This window comes from Canis aureus, chromosome 16 (assembly GCF_053574225.1).
Source record: "Canis aureus isolate CA01 chromosome 16, VMU_Caureus_v.1.0, whole genome shotgun sequence".
NCBI classification, from domain to species: Eukaryota; Metazoa; Chordata; class Mammalia; order Carnivora; family Canidae; genus Canis; species Canis aureus.
The window spans coordinates 31,447,266-31,465,799 of NC_135626.1; the positions used below are offsets into that span (position 1 = coordinate 31,447,266).

The 18,534-nt window shown below is 35.8% G+C and overlaps 1 long non-coding RNA gene across 1 annotated transcript in view; it reads left to right on the forward strand.

The window, feature by feature from the left end:
* The window catches only part of LOC144285309 (uncharacterized), a 219,777-nt gene that overhangs the window by 162,900 nt on the left and 38,343 nt on the right, over positions 1–18,534 (forward strand). Inside the window, exon 2 of the long non-coding RNA XR_013353617.1 lies at positions 18,165–18,317. This is a non-coding gene — a long non-coding RNA (uncharacterized LOC144285309). The remainder of the gene's footprint in view (positions 1–18,164; positions 18,318–18,534) is intronic.

The window sequence follows — 18,534 nt, forward strand, 5'->3', positions numbered from 1 at the left end:
TGAACAAAAATAGCAATAATAAATTTGAAGAAACTAGAGATTATACAGGGAGATAAAAACTAGAATTTTAAAAATCATTAATAACCTCAGAAATATAAAAGAATTTGTATTTATATATTTTATATTATTTCTGTTAAGCAAGAAAAGCCTGCTGTAAAAAGTCTCTTTGAGAACAAGAAAGAGAACATGCATATTTAAAATATGATTGTAAAAATGAAAAAGTCAGTAGAAATCTTAGATGACAGAAATTAAGGAACGCTTTCAGAAAGTAAGATAAAAATGACAAGACTTGTAAAATAGGAAAGGAAATAGCAACTGAAGAATCAGCTTGAGTGGATCCACACACAAATGGATTTCCACACAGAGAATTTAAAAAAGAGACAATAATAAAAATGTCATAGAATAAATTATAAAGAAATAATTTAAAAAATAAACTCCTAAAGTTGAAGAACCTATCTCGATTAAAAAGAAAGTTTTAAATGACCAGAACAAAGGGTGAAGAAAGATCTCTCCACGGTGTACATCATCTTAACATTTCAAAAAACAGAGATCCCCCCTTCCTCAAAAAAGGGAAAATAAAAGTTCCCAGAAAGGAAAATAAAACATAGTAAAGCAATAGCAATGAGTGAAAATTTTCAATAGCAAAGTCTTTGATATTTTGTTAAGAAATTTTTCCAATCTAGTTGTCTATGTACAAACTATCAATCAGAACATGAAAGTAGAACTTCTACTTCCAGTTATGAAAGAGTAGGTTGAATCAGACCAATCTTCATACTAAGAATAAGCAGAAAAACTGGATGAAATACTTGTAAAAAAAAATCTGTGCAACAGCACTGGAAAGCTATCAGGGTGGTGAGGAATTGAAGATCCAAGATCCTGTGGAAAGGTAAGTTCAAAGTGGTATGCTTGACATTTGAATCTGAGTCCTGCTGAAATGGTTCTAATTTTAAAGTACTGCACTGAGAGTCTGAAAATGTAAATAGAAAGCCCTGGCTAAGAAAATGAGAAGCTCAGCAAGCATTAAGAAATACCATGAGGATGTAAGCCCACCAATGAGGACGGGTCAGGGCAAATGTATGGAGTTTTCAATTGACACTGAAAAGTCATTGCTCAAAAGTAGGGGGTAAACTAGAAATACAGCAGACATCACAATGAATAAAACTTTCCTCTGATTCGGCTTCATCTCACACTGATCAGTTCCTACTTTAATTGTCAGCCAGTAGTAAAAGTAAACACTCTCTGGAAGAAGTAGCACCATTCAGAATTTCCAATTTCCTCTTTAATTTTCATGCAAAACATCTAGTGCTCTATTAAAAAAAAAATTACCAAGCATGTAAAAGACAAGAACTAATTGGTTACTCTTTGGGTTTTTAAAAATATATGTATTTTTTCAATCTTTAGGAAGTTCAGATATTGGTGATATCAAAGATTTTAAAGTAATTAGGATTAATATGTTCAAAAAATGAGTGAAAAATTAGGAATTTCAGCAGAGAAGTTGAAACTATAATAATCAAATAATTTTGGAAGTGGGAAATAAAATGCAGTTAATACAGAAGATTGGTTTAACATCAGGAAAAGCTTAAGGGAGAATTAACATTTTGGAAAAGAAGACAGAAGGCAATATCCAGATGACAGCAAAGGAAAACTAAATGATAGAAATTAAAACAACAATGTAAGAGATACGCAGAATGTAGCTAAAATAGTCTAGCATATAAGTAATTGGAATTACAAGAAATGGAAAAGTAAATGGGACAGAACCCATTATTCTGTAGTAATTGAAGATATAATGGTTCAGAGTTAGCCAAAATGGGTGGAAAAAAATTGCACAGAAATTCACAAAGCTTTGTGAATGCCAAGCAGGGTAAATACAAAAAAAAAAAAAAAAAAAAACCAAAAAAACAAAAAAAAAAAACAAAAAAAAAGGTACTCTGTGAAAAACTGCGGAAAACCTAAAACAGGGATAACCTTTCAAACAGAGTAAAAAGATTACCTTCCATAAGGCAATGATAAAATACATGAAGAAGTAAATCAAGAAATAAAAAGACTTGGAATTCAAGAAAATGATATATAGCCCTAAAGATTGGTGAAGGGTGTCCCCAGGGTGCTTCTAAAGGGAAAAATTTCCATGAATTAGCTCTACCCTGACCTAGAAATTAACTTGCCCAGATTAGGGAATAAGAATAGAAGATGTCTGATCTGTTGAAAAATTCCAATTCACCTGTCTTCTGCACATCACAGATGATAATGGGAGATGATGTATTAGAATTGGGTCTTTACATTTCAGTGGGAAATAACAGGATCCTTGAATGGTAAAGGGCTAAATAAATGGTGATACATAACCATCAGAGACCTGGTGGGAGCAATATTTACCCTAAATTTACACTAAACCCTAGGAATGTAGTTGTAATCAGAGTATTTAAAGCAGGAGGGGTCTTGGGAATGTCTGATTGATCATAGAATCCTTAGAAATGAAATAGATGGGCCTGTTGAAGTGCTGTTTGATAAATTAAGCAAAATAATTTTAGCCCTAGTGAGCAGAAAGCCAACTTGAGTCACTGTAGAGGACAATAATAACCTCTTATCCAGTTTGCAGGTCTCTTTCCCAAGGACCCTGGTATCCTTGTCAAATGAGGGGCTCTGTTTCAATGACTTGCTTATTTTTTTTTCAAAGATTTTATTCATTCATTCATGAGAGACACAGAGAGAGAGACAGAGACAGAAACACAGGCAGAGGGAGAAGCAGGCTCCACACAGGGACCCCAATGCAGGACCCGACCCCGGAACCCCAGGACCCCAGAACCATGCCTCGGGCTGAAGGCAGGCACCAAACCACTGAGCCATCCAGGGATCCCCAATGACTTGCATATTAATTCCTTTACTGTAAGTCACAGTTGTGGAGTGCAATTCTACATCAAAGCCTTTTCTAGAGGAAAGATCTGGGATACTAACTCTGCCCTCTAATCTGCCCATAGTGATCTGGGTATTACCTAACCCACTGAACCATAAAATCAGACATGCACAGCAGCATTCCATTAATAAATATAAATGATATATTGGTATAAACAGGTCCAGGCAAAAAATAAGACTCCCCTCTCCTATATTGAGGAGAAAAGAGGCTAGACAGGAATAGATGTCTTCTACTTGCCCCTCTAGATCCACCATTATCTACTTCTGTATCTGGAATGGTCTGGCTCCTATTTGGGTTTGGCCAACAGGAGGCACAATCCAGAGATCAGAGGATGGGAGGGTACTGAGGTTTGGTCGTTCCTCCAGATCCCTCCCTGTTAGTTTGCTGGTTGATAATGGCTGTTTTCATCTGGGAGCTCAACTTCCGGGGGGCTCCTGGCTGGCTCAATTGATAGAGCATGTGACTTTTCATCTCAGGGCTTGTTAAATTTGAGCCCCACATTGGGTACAGAGATTACCTGAAAAAAAAAATTGTAAAAGGTCCTGCTTGGAAGTCCACACCTATACCAACTCAGAGAGCAGTAAGTCTCCAGCTTGCATACTTCCTTCCCTTTGGTTTTCAGACCTAGGATGGTAAAAGGATCTCACTGTTTCTAGCAAAATGGTGCTTTCTGATCCCAATTAATTCCCTTTAATCCAGCACATAACCTTGAAAATGATCCCTTTATAAAAATTTCTTCTATTACCTCATTTTATGGTGCCATCTCTTTCCTGTCAAGATCAGATATGATATAACTTCTAATTTATTTTTTTATTTTTATTTTTTAAGATTTTATTTATTTATTATGAGAGGCACAGAGAGAGAGGCAGAGACATAGGCAGAGGGAGAAGCAGCCTCCATGCAGGGAGCCTGATATGGGACTCGATCCCAGTAGCCCAGGATCACACCCTGGGCCAAAGGGAGGTGCCTAACCGCTGAGCAACCCAGGAATCCCTAACTTCTAATTTAAAATGCAAACTTTAGCATAGTATTTAGTTATATATATGAGTCTATTTCTAGACTCTTTATTGATGTGCTTAATGTTCTTGCACCAATATCATATTGTTTTAATCTAGCATTGTAGTATAGTTCTATATCTATTAGGGCAGTAGTTCTTAAACTTTTGGCCTCAAAACACCTCGCACTCTTAAAAATTACTGAGGAGTCCAAAGAGCATTTTGTTTAGGAGAGACAAATTTATCAAAATTTCCCATATTGGAATTAAACTGGAGACCTTTAAAAATATTTTGCTATTTATATAAAAATAACAATGTACATGTTATATACATGTAATAGATTAATAAATATAAAATACATATTTTATGAAAAATAACTATTTTCTAAAAATTTTAAATGTTTCATTGTTTAAATTGTTTCAAGTATTTTAAAAATCTGGCTTAATATTTTCTATCCACTTGTATTATAACATCTGCATTTACATTGAATTGGTTGCAATCTGTTGTTTTGCTTGAATTATATGAAGCAGATATACATACATGTCATTGGAAAAGGAAGGAATATTTTAATAGCCTTTTCAAATAATTGTGGGTATTCTCCTTTGATCCTTTTTTTAACTTTGACAAACTAGTTTCTTAAAAGTTATTTGTAAAATCTGAAACCACATCAATGAATTCCTTATATTTAAAATCCATTGGTGTAGCTATCAGTTGGAATGGATCTTAGACTCAAACATGGTTTTGTAAAATAATACATTGGTTGTTTAGAAAATATTGATTTGTTGAGGTATACAGACTTCCACATGGCAAAATACTTCATTAGACAATGTCAAAAAAATTTACATTAGTCAGTGTTGCCAAAGATACCAACAGAGAAAACCTCCACTATTGGGTAGCTTTCCAGCTCATGGTAACAGATACACGTTTTCTAAAAGTTTATTTTTTCCTTGAAAGCTCAAATTTTATCATTGGCGATAAATAATGGCACATATTTTCCTTGAAGTGACAGCTTCACTTCATTTAGCTTTGAGAAAATACCTACCAAACATTCCATGTCTGAATAATCAGAATTTGTCTGGTGGTTACTTTTTCAAGGAAAAATGGTGTCTGGTCATCCCATAGCTCAGTTTCAAACAGTTCCTCAAGAGTATTATTATACTTCAATATGCAATAGAAGTGCTTTAAGTGAGGTCTTATTCTGTCTTATAGAATTTTAAAAATATGTACTCATAGGTCAAGATTTAATGACACTAATAGCATACGGCTTCACCAAAGACATTCTGAGTACAAGAGGCTTTTCAAAAAACAAAACTGTGAATGGTGGCAGTACAGATACTTCAAATACAGTTTGTTTCTCTGCCTTGATTAGCAGAAAGGTGCCAGCAGCTTACTAACCACTTCTTCTGCACCATCAGTATTAATAGCAACAAAATGAAAATGACAAATTACACCATAGTATTTTTATGAAGAGAGTTCTGACTTTATGGGACCCCTAAAAGGGATTCTAGGATACCCCAGGGTTCTGCAGACCACAATTTGAGAAAGACTTTGATAGGGTAACTATTCTGTGCTTTACTAGAAATAATATATGGCATACTGGTTAGGATTGGGGCATCTTAAAGTGAGATTTGTTTGGAACCAAATTCTGACTTGACCACTTATTTTGAACATATAAATACCATTTAGCCCCTTCTACCCTGTGAGATGCAATAACTCTGACCCCCTTGGATGCAAGTAAACAGATTACACATTTTCATTGAACTGATCCCATGGATGAATGAATAAGATATGTCTGTATAGTCCATCATAGACCAACAAGGCCCAATGTTCTTTTTCTTTTTTCTTTTTTTTCCATCCATTACATAAGCTTTCCACACAACCTGGGGCTTGAACTTACAACCTAAAGATCAGATATTGTATGTTCCACTGACTGAGCCAACCAGGCACCCCTGGGGCCCAGAGTATTTCTTAAAGACTAGATAAAATATACTTCCTTGTACGAAGCTTTTCTTGAGTCCTTCCTTCAAAGTTCTAATTATTTTTCAGTATTTCCAGCATATTTTTGTATGTTTCTATTTCTATTTATTATTTTCTATTTATTATTTTCCAACATATTTTTATATATGTTTTCATTTAAATGATTTTGGTTTTGTCTTCATTCCTAGCATTTCTCTTCCCCACTGAAGTTTAAGCTCCTTGAAACTAGGAAAGATGTGTGTGTGTGTGTGTGTGTGTGTGTGTGTTTTGTTTTGTGTTTTGTTCATTTTACTTTTTCTATTTTCAGACCCATTAAAACTCTGATCAAAGAATGAACATTCAATAAATGGTGATAGGATGAATGGTTAAATGACAAAATTAGAGTTGACCCTGAAATCCTTTTCTTATTCATTTTACATATTCTAGTTAGAGTTAGGTCCCGAGGCAAGGGCAGGGAAGAGATTGTAGAATCCTTTGTTTCTTAACGACAAATTTTAACATGGTAATGGAGTTACAATGTCATCTGTCCTGTATGCAGAACACTCACAATGCATACCTCAGTATCTGAAAGAACATTGTTTCTTTCTTTTATTACATTTTTTGAACTTTTGCCAAAAATTAATTAGATAATAGAGTGTAGAGACAATGCATCTTCCTAGAGAAAGATGATCAAGTATCTATTGGGGAAATGAAATCACTTCTCTTGATCCTTATTTTTCATAAGAATAAAATATTTTACTTTTTCCAACAACATCTTAGACATTTAAAGAGAATAGTCTGTAATTCTACTCTAAGATCTTAAGCATCAGAAATGTTCTAGTGTGCCTGGGTGGCTCAGTTGGTTAAGCGTCCAACTCTCGGTTTCAGCTCAGGTCATAATCTCAGGGTCCTGAGATTGAGCCCTGTGTTGGGCTCTGCACTCAGCAGGGAGTCTACTTGAGGATTTCTCTCCCTCTCCCTCTGCCCCTCCCCCTGTTCTCTCTCTCTCTCTCTCTCTCTAAAATAAATTTAAGAATCAGAAATGATCTATGTGCTATTTTGACTCATTTTATAGTGTAATAACAATAACAGTGATCCAAAAAGAGATTTTTAAGGACCAATATGGAAATGGTTTTGCAGGAAGTTATGTTCAGTGGAGATGAAAAGGTATCTCCTCATTGTTATTGCAATAAAGCAGCATAGGTTGATTTAGCATGCATGTAGGTTTTTTATTTTTCTCTTTTTTCTTTTAAGAGCAAAATATTTATGCCTTCAAGAGCAGGCAATATCTAAGTAAGAAGGTAATAAGAGACTCACTTTTTCTTGTGGAATGATTAGTCCAGTTGGGAATCACCTCACTTCAATTGGTTGCCCTGTTCTTTGGGAGGTCTGATGCTGCAGAATATAATACATATCTTGCTACTCTAGCTCTTTTCATTTTTGTGATCTTTGGGGGTAAGGCTAATACCTGTCAATACTTGTTCTCTCAATTTAGAAAAAGCAATTTTAAAACTATCATGATTTAAAGGGCATAAATATATTTTTTGGCATGACCCATCTCATTAAATTTATAAAATTCAAATAAAAATGTAATAACTTCTCCAGTCTGTGTCCCTCATGTGTTCTTGGAAATCTCATTCAATCAGGAAACAGTCTCATATTTCAATCATGCAAATCTACCTTTTTTTTTTTTTTTAAATGAAGGCAAGCTCTGAATTCTGGATGAAGGGCTAGAGTAGGAAGTATAAACATGAATTATCTCAAATGAGAAACAGATTGTTCTCATTTATAGATTTATAGATTGTTCTGTTCTCTTCATTCAGTTTGACAGATGAGAAAACTTTCTTAGGTGAATGGTGATAACCACCATTATGGTCTGCTTACTGGGAGCTTAAGGTTGTGTTAGGCACTGTGCATTCATTATCTCTTCTCATTTGGACACCTTTATAAATAGGCAAACAATCTCCAACTAATAAAAGTGGAATCCAAGGCTGAAATAGATCAAATCATTTGCCCATGTGTCACATCTGGTAAGAGAGAGTCAGAGTCAGAATTTGAATCCAAGTCTGTGAGCTTCACATTCTAACCCTTGTCTGAGTTCTGAGTGCTGAGAAACTTCAGAAGGAGGTCATGAGCACAGTGGAGGTAGTGCTTTTAAGGTTATCTCTTAGTTGCTGAGAATTGGTAGAGATTTACGATGTCAGCTAGTGAGGTGATAATTGGATTTTTAGCTCAACTCAGAATGACTTAGAGAATGTGATTTATTTTTCAGTACCTACGGGAATGTTAAAATTCTATATTGAGCAGCAGCCCCAGCAGGCCTCACTGACATGATATAAACTTCTATGGATTGTGAAGGAGGAAATGTTGCTAAGAAATCTCCCATCCTAATGGCGTATTGGTGACAAAGTGCACTGTCAGATGCATAGGTTCTGTCACCATTAGCTGTATGATTGGGGCACATCATTCCACATTAGTATCAGTTTTCTCATCTCTACATTGGGAACGATAAGAACTATTTGATCACTCAACATGATTGTTATGAAGATTTAACAAAATAATATATATATATAAAAGGAATTTGTAAAATGTGGCACAAATGTAAATTTACTTGCTCTAAAAGTCACCAGGTGTTTGCTGAGCAGCTGTGACCAGTGGAGTTAGCTCATGCCAGGAAGTGGTACTAGATGCTATAGTATAGTACATTTTATTTTCTTTGTTTATATTTTAATTCCAGTATAGTTAATGTAGAGTGTTACATTAGCTTCAGGTATACAATAGTGATTCAACACTTCATACAACCCCTGGTACTCAACACAGCAAGTATACTCCTTAATCCCCATTGCTTATTGCAACCATCCCCCCTATTTCCCTCCCCTTATAACCATCAGTTTGTTCTCTATAGTTAGGAGCCTTATTTCTTGGTTTGTCTCTCTGTCTCTCTCTTTTTTCGTTTGTTCATTTGTTTTGTTTCTTAAATTCCACTTATGAGTGAAATAATGTAGCAACATTTTTCTAGATGTCTCCTAGGATAAAGGAAATAAAAAAAAAAACTATTGGGACTACACCAAAATAAAACTGCGCAGTGAAAATCAATAAAACTATAGTAAAGTACTTTTAACCTCTTAATGTACATAGGAATCACCTGGGGTCTTGTTAAAATGCAGATTCAGATTTGGTAGTTCTGGGGTGTAGCTTAAAAGTTCCTCTATATAGCTCGCAGGGCATGACAGTGTTGTTGGTCAACAGACCACATTTTGAATGGCAAGTGCTCTATTACAGAAAATTCCACGGTTGGGATGCCTGGGTGGCTCAGTGATTGTCTGTCTGCCTTTGGCTTGGGTCATGATCCCAGGGTCCTGGGATCGAGTTCTACATTGAGCTCCCTGTGGGGAGCCTTCTTCCTCTGCCTGTATTTCTACCTCTCTCTCTCTCTGTGTCTCTCATGAATAAATAAATAAAATCTTTTTAAAAAAGAAAATTCCATGGTTAATACAATTTATGGGGTTTAAAAATTTGGGCTGAAGTACCAGATGTGCTTTTTTTTCTTTTCAAATTTTTATTTAGATTCTAGTTAGCTCACATATAGTGCAATATTGGTTTCAGGAGTAGGATTCAGTGATTCTCTAGTTACATATAACACCCAGTGATCATATCAAGTGCCTACCTTAATACCCATCCCCCACCCAACATCCCTTCGTCCACCTGAATTTGTTCTTTATATTTAAAAGTCTGTTATGGTTAGTTTCCTTTTCTTTCTCTCTCTTTAACCCCCTCCCATATGTTCATCTGTTTTGTTTCTTATGTATACTACATCTTTGTCCATTCATCTGTCAACAGACATACAGGCTTTTTCCATAGTTTTGCTGTTGTTGATAACGCTGCTGTAAACATAGAGTACATGTACCCCTTTGATTCTGTATTTTTGTATCCTTTGATAAATACCTAATAGTACAATTGCTAGGTTGTAGGGTAGTTCTATTTTTAACTTTTGAGGAACCTCCATACCGTTTTCCAGAGTGGCTACACCAGATTGCATTCCCATCCATAGTGCAAGAAAGTTCTCCTTTCTCTGCATCCTTACCAACACCTGTTGTTTCTTGTGTCATTAATTTTAGCCATTCTAACAGGTATGAGGTGTTATCTCATCATGCTTTTGATTTGCATTTCCCTGATGATGAATGATGCTGAGCATCTTTTCATGTGTCTGTTAGCCATCTGGATGTCTTCTTTGGAAAAATGTCTACTCATGTCTCCTGCTCATTTCTTAACTGGATCTTAACTGGATTATTTGTTTTTTGAATGTTGAGTTTAGGGGTTCTTTATATATTTTGGGTTCCAACCCTTCATTAGATATGTAATTTGCAAATATCTTCTATTCTGTAGGCTGCCTTTTAGTTTTATTGATTGTTTCCTTCACTATACATTGTTTATCTTGATGAAGTCCCAATAATTCATTTTTGCTTATGTTTCTCTTGCCTCTGGCAGCATGTCTAGTTAGAAGTTGCTTCAGCCAAGGTCAAAGAGGTTGCTGCCTGTGTTCTCCTCTAGGATTTTGATGGTTTCCTGACTCACAGTTAGGTCTTGCATCCATTTTGAATTTATTTTTGTATATTGTGTAAGAAAATAGTCCAGTTTCTTTCTTCTTTTAAATATTATTTATTTTAGATAGGGAGCAGGGGAGGGGTTGAGAGAAAGGGAAAAAATCTTAAGTAGACTCCCAGCTGAGTGCAAAGCCCAACATGGAGCTTGATTCTACAACACTAAGATCATGACCTGAGCCAAAGCCAAGTCTAACTGACTGGGCCACCTGGGTGCCCCAAAATTGGTCCAGTTTCATTCTTTTGCATGTTACTATCCAGTTTTCCCAACTCCATTTGTTGAAAAGACTGTCTTTTTTTCCATTGGATATTCTTCCCTGCCTTGTCAAAGATCAGTTGACCATAGAGTTGTGGGCCCATTTCTGGGTTTTTTGTTCTCATCTGCTGATCTATGTGTCTGTTTTTGTGCCAGTACCATACTATTTGATGACTACAGCTTTGTAACATAGCTTGAAATCTGGAATTGTGATATCTCCAGCTTTTCTTTGTCAGGATTTCTTGGCTATTTCAAGTCTTTTGTGATTCAATGCAAATTTTAGGATTGTTTATTTTAGCTCTGTGAAAAATACTGGTGGTATTTTAATAGAGATTGCATTAAATGTGTAGATTGCTTTGGGTAATTTAGACATTTTTAAAATGTTTATTCTTTTAATACATAAGCATGGAATGTTTTTCCATTTCTTTGTGCCCTCTTCAATTTCCTTCATAAGTTTTCTATAGTTTTCAGAGTATAGATCCTTTATATCTTTTGTTAGGTTTATTCCTAGGTTATCTTATGGTTTTTGGTGCAATTATAATGGGATTGATTCCTTGATTTCTTTTTCTGCTGCTTCTTTATTGGTATATAGAAATGCAACAGATTTCTGTATGTTGATTTTATATCTTGCAACTTTGCTGAATTTCATATGTTAATTCTAGCAATTTTTTGGTAGTCTTTTGGGTTTTCTGCATTTAGTATCATGTCATCTGCAGATAGTGAAAGTTTGACTTCTTCCTTGCTAATTTGGATGGTTTTTATTCTTTTTGTTGTCTGATTGCTTAGGCTAAGATGAAATACCAAATGTTCTTAAATGAATTTCTAAAAATGTTGGGGTAGTGGACACTGAAACAAATTATTTAGAAAAATATTGTTTTTATTTAAGTCTTTCATTTTTATATAAGAGGAAACTAAACAAAAACACACGCACAAATCCTTTCCAAATCCTCACTCCACCCTACTCCCAACAAGCTAGAAGAAGAGGAGAGGAGAGGTCTCTTGGCCTGAGGACATTGCTGTCTTCAAGGGGCCAGGATGCTTCTCTAATAAAACCTCTGCCACACCTTGATTTAGATTACTCTGCCAACCCTGGGTACTTATTAACTTCACTCAGAAAACAGGGTGGGTGATCCCTCTCAATCTGTGAAGGCTCTAGGAAGCATACCACCTATCTTTAGATAGAAACCCCCAACTCCTAATTTTCAGTTACAGACTTCATGCAGCATCACCAACATTCAAAAGCAGTACTTTCTTTCAGTGAGTTTAAATTCCAGTTTAGGTTGACAAGTTCTGGTAATAAGACAAGCTACTTCTTCCAAATGAGTCCTCAAATTATACCTCTATCTGTCTATATACAATTTTGAAATATTCTAAAAATACAGAGGTGTGAAAAAGCTAATATAACAAATACCTATATTTTTTATCAACCCGAGTTAACAACTGTTAACATTGGGCCACACATGCTTTTGGTCTTTGTACTCTGTTCTTCTTTACTGAGTATGTGATCCATGCTGGGTAACATCCTGGGTACCTGGAATATTACTGTGAAAAAGATGAACAGGGTCTTTGCTCATAGACTTCCATTTAAGCGGGGGCCATGGAAATATAAGACGCACATTGGAAAAAGAAATCAACATGGCAGAGAGAGATAGGGTAATTAATTAAGGGTTGAGTGGCCCAGCAAGACCTCCCTGTAGATCTGACATTTAAGTTCTCATCTACATGGAAGCTCAAAGGTGTGAAGGTATGGCACAAAAGCATTCTGAGCAAAGGGAACAGTTCTAACAAAAGGTTTAGAGGGGAGCAAGCCTGTCATGTTCAAAATAGAGAAAGGAAGTTCTGGAAGGCTAGCATGTAGCAGATAATGAACAAACTGGTAGGAAAAAGGTCAAGAGTTGGGCAGGGGCCAATTACTTTATGGTGAAGAACTTGGTTTTTATTTCAGATGAAGTTAGAAGCCACTAGAGTCTTTTAAGTAAGGGAGGAACATGATTTGATCTATCATTGAACACAATTATACTGCTTTCTTTGTGTGTAGAATGGATAATAGGAAGCTGGGACAGGTAAGTTAGAGGGCTATGGAACACTCCAGGCAAGAGATGACAGAAGTGAAAGGATTTGAAATATTTTAATGTGGAGTTGACAGTACTTGCTCATGGATTGGATATTAGGAATGATGGAAGGCAATGAGTGAATGGTGGTACCATTTACTGGGGAAAAAAAAAAGTTTGGGGAAAGAAGCAGATGTAGAGGAAGAAATCAAGAGGTGGGTGGGTAGATGGACATGTACCCTGGAGTTCTCAAAAGAGATCAATCCTGAAGGTAGGAGAATCTTTAGTGTTTATAAGGTGTTTAAAACCCTGGAATAGGCAGAGGTCTCTTGGAGACAATGTGTGGACAGAGAAGTGGGTACCAGCACTAACATTTTGGAAGCTAGAAGGTCCTAGGCACACTAACATGTTAGAAGTCAGACAGAGGAAGAAGAGCTGAGAAAGAACCTGAATGGTTGTGGCCACAGTGTAGGAAGGGATGTGCATTACTCAAGTCTCTCCAGAGAAACAGGACCAATAATATATAGAATATTGAGAGAAGAGAGAGAGTGCACAAGAACACAAGCAACTTTAAAATATGTGAGGTAGGTTAGCAGGTTGGAGACCCAGGGAAGAGTTGATGTTGCAATTCTAATCCAAAGGTAGCTCTGGCAGCATAATTCCACCTTCTTCCTTGGGGGTTCCTTAGTCTTTTTTCTTCTAAGGCCATCAACTGATTGGATGAGGCCCACCTACATTATGGAAGGTCAACTGGTTTACTCAAAATCTATTGATTTGAATGGTAATCTCACTTAAAAAAATATTTCAACAGCAACATTCAGACTTATCTGATGAAATAAATCTCAGGATACTGTGACTTAGCCAAGTTGACCTACGAAGTTAACCATCATAGGGTGTTACCTTGGAAACCCAGAAAAGAAAATATTTGAAAAGAGTGTAGCCAAATATATTGACTATTGCTAAAAATTTAGGTATGGTAAGAAAGCTGACCTGTTGGATTTGGTATTTAATAGGTTGTTATTGTCTTAGATAAAAGCAGTACCCCAGTAGTAAGTACAAAAGCCCAATTGGGGTATGGTAAGAAGGAATAATATACCCAGATATTTTCCTTTCTCTCTCAATCTTTAAGAAATAATGAAAGACAAAGCCAGTTTTTTAATATAACTCATTACCCTCTCCTCTCACTCATCTCCAGAATGTTTGACTAAAAAATATACTGAAGTTGGAATCCTGGAGATTGGGTACACTCCAAATCTCTTTTCTTAATGATATGGCAAAGGAAAATAAGCTACAGTTGTCTCCTATGTTTTTAATGTTGGTATCCTATATGTATATATTTTTTTCTGTAGTTAGCCTCTTTTTAGAATTGAGATAGAAATAAGACATAGAGAAAATATATTTTATTATAAGACATTGACCAAGTGAAATATTGTACAACTTTACACTGAAAAATCATGTAGCAGGATTAATGAATAGGTTAAATAAGTTGTTATAAATAATCTATAAATAAATCATAGTCTTCTCACAAAATCTCCAGTCTTTTTTTTTAATAAATTTATTTTTTATTGGTGTTCAATTTGTCAACATACAGAATAACACCCAGTGCTCCTCCCGTCAAGTGCCCACCTCAGTGCCCGCCACCCATTCACTCCCACCCCCCACCCTCCTCCCCTTCCACCACCCCTAGTTCGTTTCCCAGAGTTAGCAGTCTTTACGTTCTGTCTCCCTTTCTGATATTTCCCACTTATTTTTTCTCCTTTCCCCTTTATTCCCTTTCACTATTTTTTATATTCCTCAAGTGAATGAGACCATATAATTTTTGTCCTTCTCCAACTGACTTACTTCCCTCAGCATAATACCCTCCAGTTCCATCCACGTCGAAGCAAATGGTGGGTATTTGTCATTTCTAATAGCTGAGTAATATTCCATTGTATACATAAACCACATCTTCTTTATCCATTCATCTTTCGACGGACACCGAGGCTCCTTCCACAGTTTGGCTATTGTGGACATTGCTGCTATAAACATCAGGGTGCAGGTGTCCCGGCGTTTCATTGCATCTGTATCTTTGGGGTAAATCCCCAACAGTGCAATTGCTGGGTCGTAGGGCAGCTCTATTTTTAACTCTTTGAGGAACCTCCACACAGTTTCCCAGAGTGGCTGCACCAGTTCACATTCCCACCAACAGTGTAAGAGGGTTCCCTTTTCTCCGCATCCTCTCCAACATTTGTGGTTTCCTGCCTTGTTAATTTTCCCCATTCTCACTGGTGTGAGGTGGTATCTCATTGTGGTTTTGATTTGTATTTCCCTGATGGCAAGTGATGCAGAGCATTTTCTCATGTGCATGGTGGCCATGTCTATGTCCTCCTCTGTGAGATTTCTCTTCATGTCTTTTGCCCATTTCATGATTGGATTGTTTGTTTCTTTGGTGTTGAGTTTAAGAAGTTCTTTATAGATCTTGGAAACTAGCCCTTTATCTGATATGTCATTTGCAAATATCTTCTCCCATTCTGTAGGTTGTCTTTGAGTTTTGTTGACTGTATCCTTTGCTGTGCAAAAGCTTCTTATCTTGATGAAGTCCCAATAGTTCATTTTTGCTTTTGTTTCTTTTGCCTTCGTGGATGTATCTTGCAAGAAGTTACTGTGGCCGAGTTCAAAAAGGGTGTTGCCTGTGTTCTCCTCTAGGATTTTGATGGAATCTTGTCTCACATTTAGATCTTTCATCCATTTTGAGTTATCTTTGTGTATGGTGCAAGAGAGTGGTCTAGTTTCATTCTTCTGCATGTGGATGTCCAATTTTCCCAGCACCATTTATTGAAGAGACTGACTGTCTTTTTTCCAGTGGATAGTCTTTTCTCCTTTGTCTAATATTAGTTGACCATAAAGTTGAGGGACCCCTTCTGGGTTCTCTATTCTGTTCCACTGATCTATGTGTCTGTTTTTGTGCCAGTACCACACTGTCTTGATGGCCACAGCTTTGCAGTACAGCCTGAAATCTGGCATTGTGATGCCCTCAACTCTGGTTTTCTTTTTTAAAATTCCCCTGGCTATTCGGGGTCTTTTCTGATTCTACACAAAGCTTAAAAAAATATCCACAAAGTCTTATTTTCACCATTGCATATCACCTTCTAGATTTTGTATACACTCACACTTTAAAAAGAAAATCATAGGCCTTAGGCCAAGGTAGCCAAGTCCTGGTATAGCCCTGCACACTAATTCTTTGTGCAACCATAGCAAGTATGTTCCCATCTCTGGGCTTCAGTTTTTTTTACCCAGTGATGAGGCTGGGTTATCTGATTCCTAATGTTTCCTGCAATGTGCCAAGTTATAACTCTTTGCAGCTATGTCACTGGAAATTTAAAAAAGGAAACTCAGTTGTAAGATTGCATAAGATACAATTTTCTTTCTTTTGTTTAAGTACTGTAATACATTAAATATAATCTCTCAAGGCACCTCTCAAGTCAATGCTGCTTTGTCACCAAAGGCTTTAAATAATAAAACATATAAGATTAAGAAGATAAATCATGAGGACCTAGAAAATAAACTTGAGTAGAATTCTTCTACTCGCTGAGCATAAAAATCAGTTGGAGAACCTGGTTAAAATGGAAATTTTTGAGTTTTATACTAAAAGATTATATTAGAGACTATGCTATACCTGGGTTAAAAGTTTAGGGAACTACATTTTTAACATATTTCATATTCCAATTAATTCTAATGCCAGTGAGCCCAAAGACAACATCTGAGAAACCACGAGTTAAGGGAAAAAACAAAAAACAAAAAACTAAGGTTTAAAAAAAAAATCATGTCCCTCTAATGTGGGGAAGTTAAAAAAGACTTGCTCATTTGAATAAATTGAAATGCTGAGCAATATGTTTATTTTTCTAGTTCTATTCTGTTTAGGTGAACATTATTTGGTTACCTAGAAAACTATAGATGTATCACAGTTACTTGGGTGGGTTAACATACTACATCTGATCATCTATGTCATGGAAAGCAATCTGGGAAAGGTTACACAGTATTCTGTTTCCAAGTGCAAAGAAGCTGTCATTAGTATAGACAAGATATGTTAGTTGACTTTAGAGACTTTCTCATGATTAACATCAATGAATGATTAATCTTATTGTCTCAATGAATGGGAGTCTAGTTTAGCCTGGCACTATTCATTCTACTTTGCAAAAGTCATTTAATGTCTCTGGATTCAGTTTTTTTTGTTTTGTTTTGTTTTTTGGGTTTTTTTTTTTTTTTTTTTTTAGTTGTGTTGTGACGATTAAGGTGGTTTCCAAATCTTATTTCTGTTTGAAAGACTATTATCCTGTATTATTAATATGAAGAAGTTAGCCAATTCCCAATAAGTTTGTAGTAAAATAAAACTATTTGCTCTGAAGCAATAGCCAAAGTCATGGTCCTGGCTAAGATAACATACCATACACATTCATTTTTAAAAAACTTTTTAAAGATTTTATTTATTCATAAGAGACACAGAGAAAGAGGCAGAGACTTGGTCAGAGGGAGAAGCAGTCTCCCTGCAGGGAGCCCGATTTGAGACTCAATCCCAGGACCCTGGGATCATGCCATGAGCTGAAGGTAGATGGTCAACCACTGAGCCACCCAGGCATCCCTCATTTTTAAAGTTTTGATAAATATCATGTATACAGATGTATACATAAAAGACCTATTTATAGTATGAAATAGCCCACCTCGATGTGCCAAGAATATAACACCCCTCCTACTCCCAATGGTAAACACAATCCTGGCTTTGGTTACAATCATTTCCTTGGGTTTTTTACATAGTTTTTATCATCTATATATACATACCTAGAAACATTATTTAGTTTGTCATTTATCAAGCTACATAAATAGAATACTTAATTCTTTTGATTCTTTCAGCATTGTTTGCGAGACTCATTTATATTGATATGTAAGCTGTTTTCATGCATTGTCTTTGTCATGAAATAGCCCATTTTATGAATATACCATTATTTACATATGCTATTGATGGACATTATTAATAGTATGTTATGATGTTCTTTTACATATATCCTCTTATAAGAATCTCATTGGAACATATACCTAAAAGTAGAAATGCTTAATTATTATGATATTGTGTCTACAATTTTAGTAGATGATTCCACAGTGGTTGTAACAATTTATAACCCTTTTTTTTACTATCTCTTTGCCAATACCGACTTTTGTCAGATTGTTTTTCTTTTTGCACCAATCTGGTAAATTTGTACTGATGTAATGTGGTTTATTTTATAATTGTTTGCCTCATAATTAATGCAAATGAGCACAGTTTTATATATGTATAGGTTTTTCTGAATTTCTTTATTTATGAAGGTCCCTGTCCTGGTTGTTAGCATATTGAAAATTTTTTTATGACCTATTTATTTATTTTAGAGAAAGAGCACACAGAGGGAGAGCAGTGGGAGAGAATCTCCAGCAGACTTCATGCTGAGTGTGGAGCCCCACAAGGGGCTCAATCTCCTGATGTTAAGATTATGACCTGGGCCAGAATCACAAGTTGGACTCTTAACTGACTGAGCCAGCCAGGTACCCTGAGATGTTGTTTTTTTAATGTTGATTTATTAGTAGTTGTTCATATATATTGGATACCCTGTGGCTTGTCTTCTTTTTTTTTTTTTTTTTTTTTTTTAACTGTGGCTTGTCTTCTCTTTATGATGTCTTGACTAGAAAATTTTAAGAAAACAAATTTATTATTTATTCCTTTATGGTTAATGCTTTTTGGCTTGGTAATAAATCCTTTCTG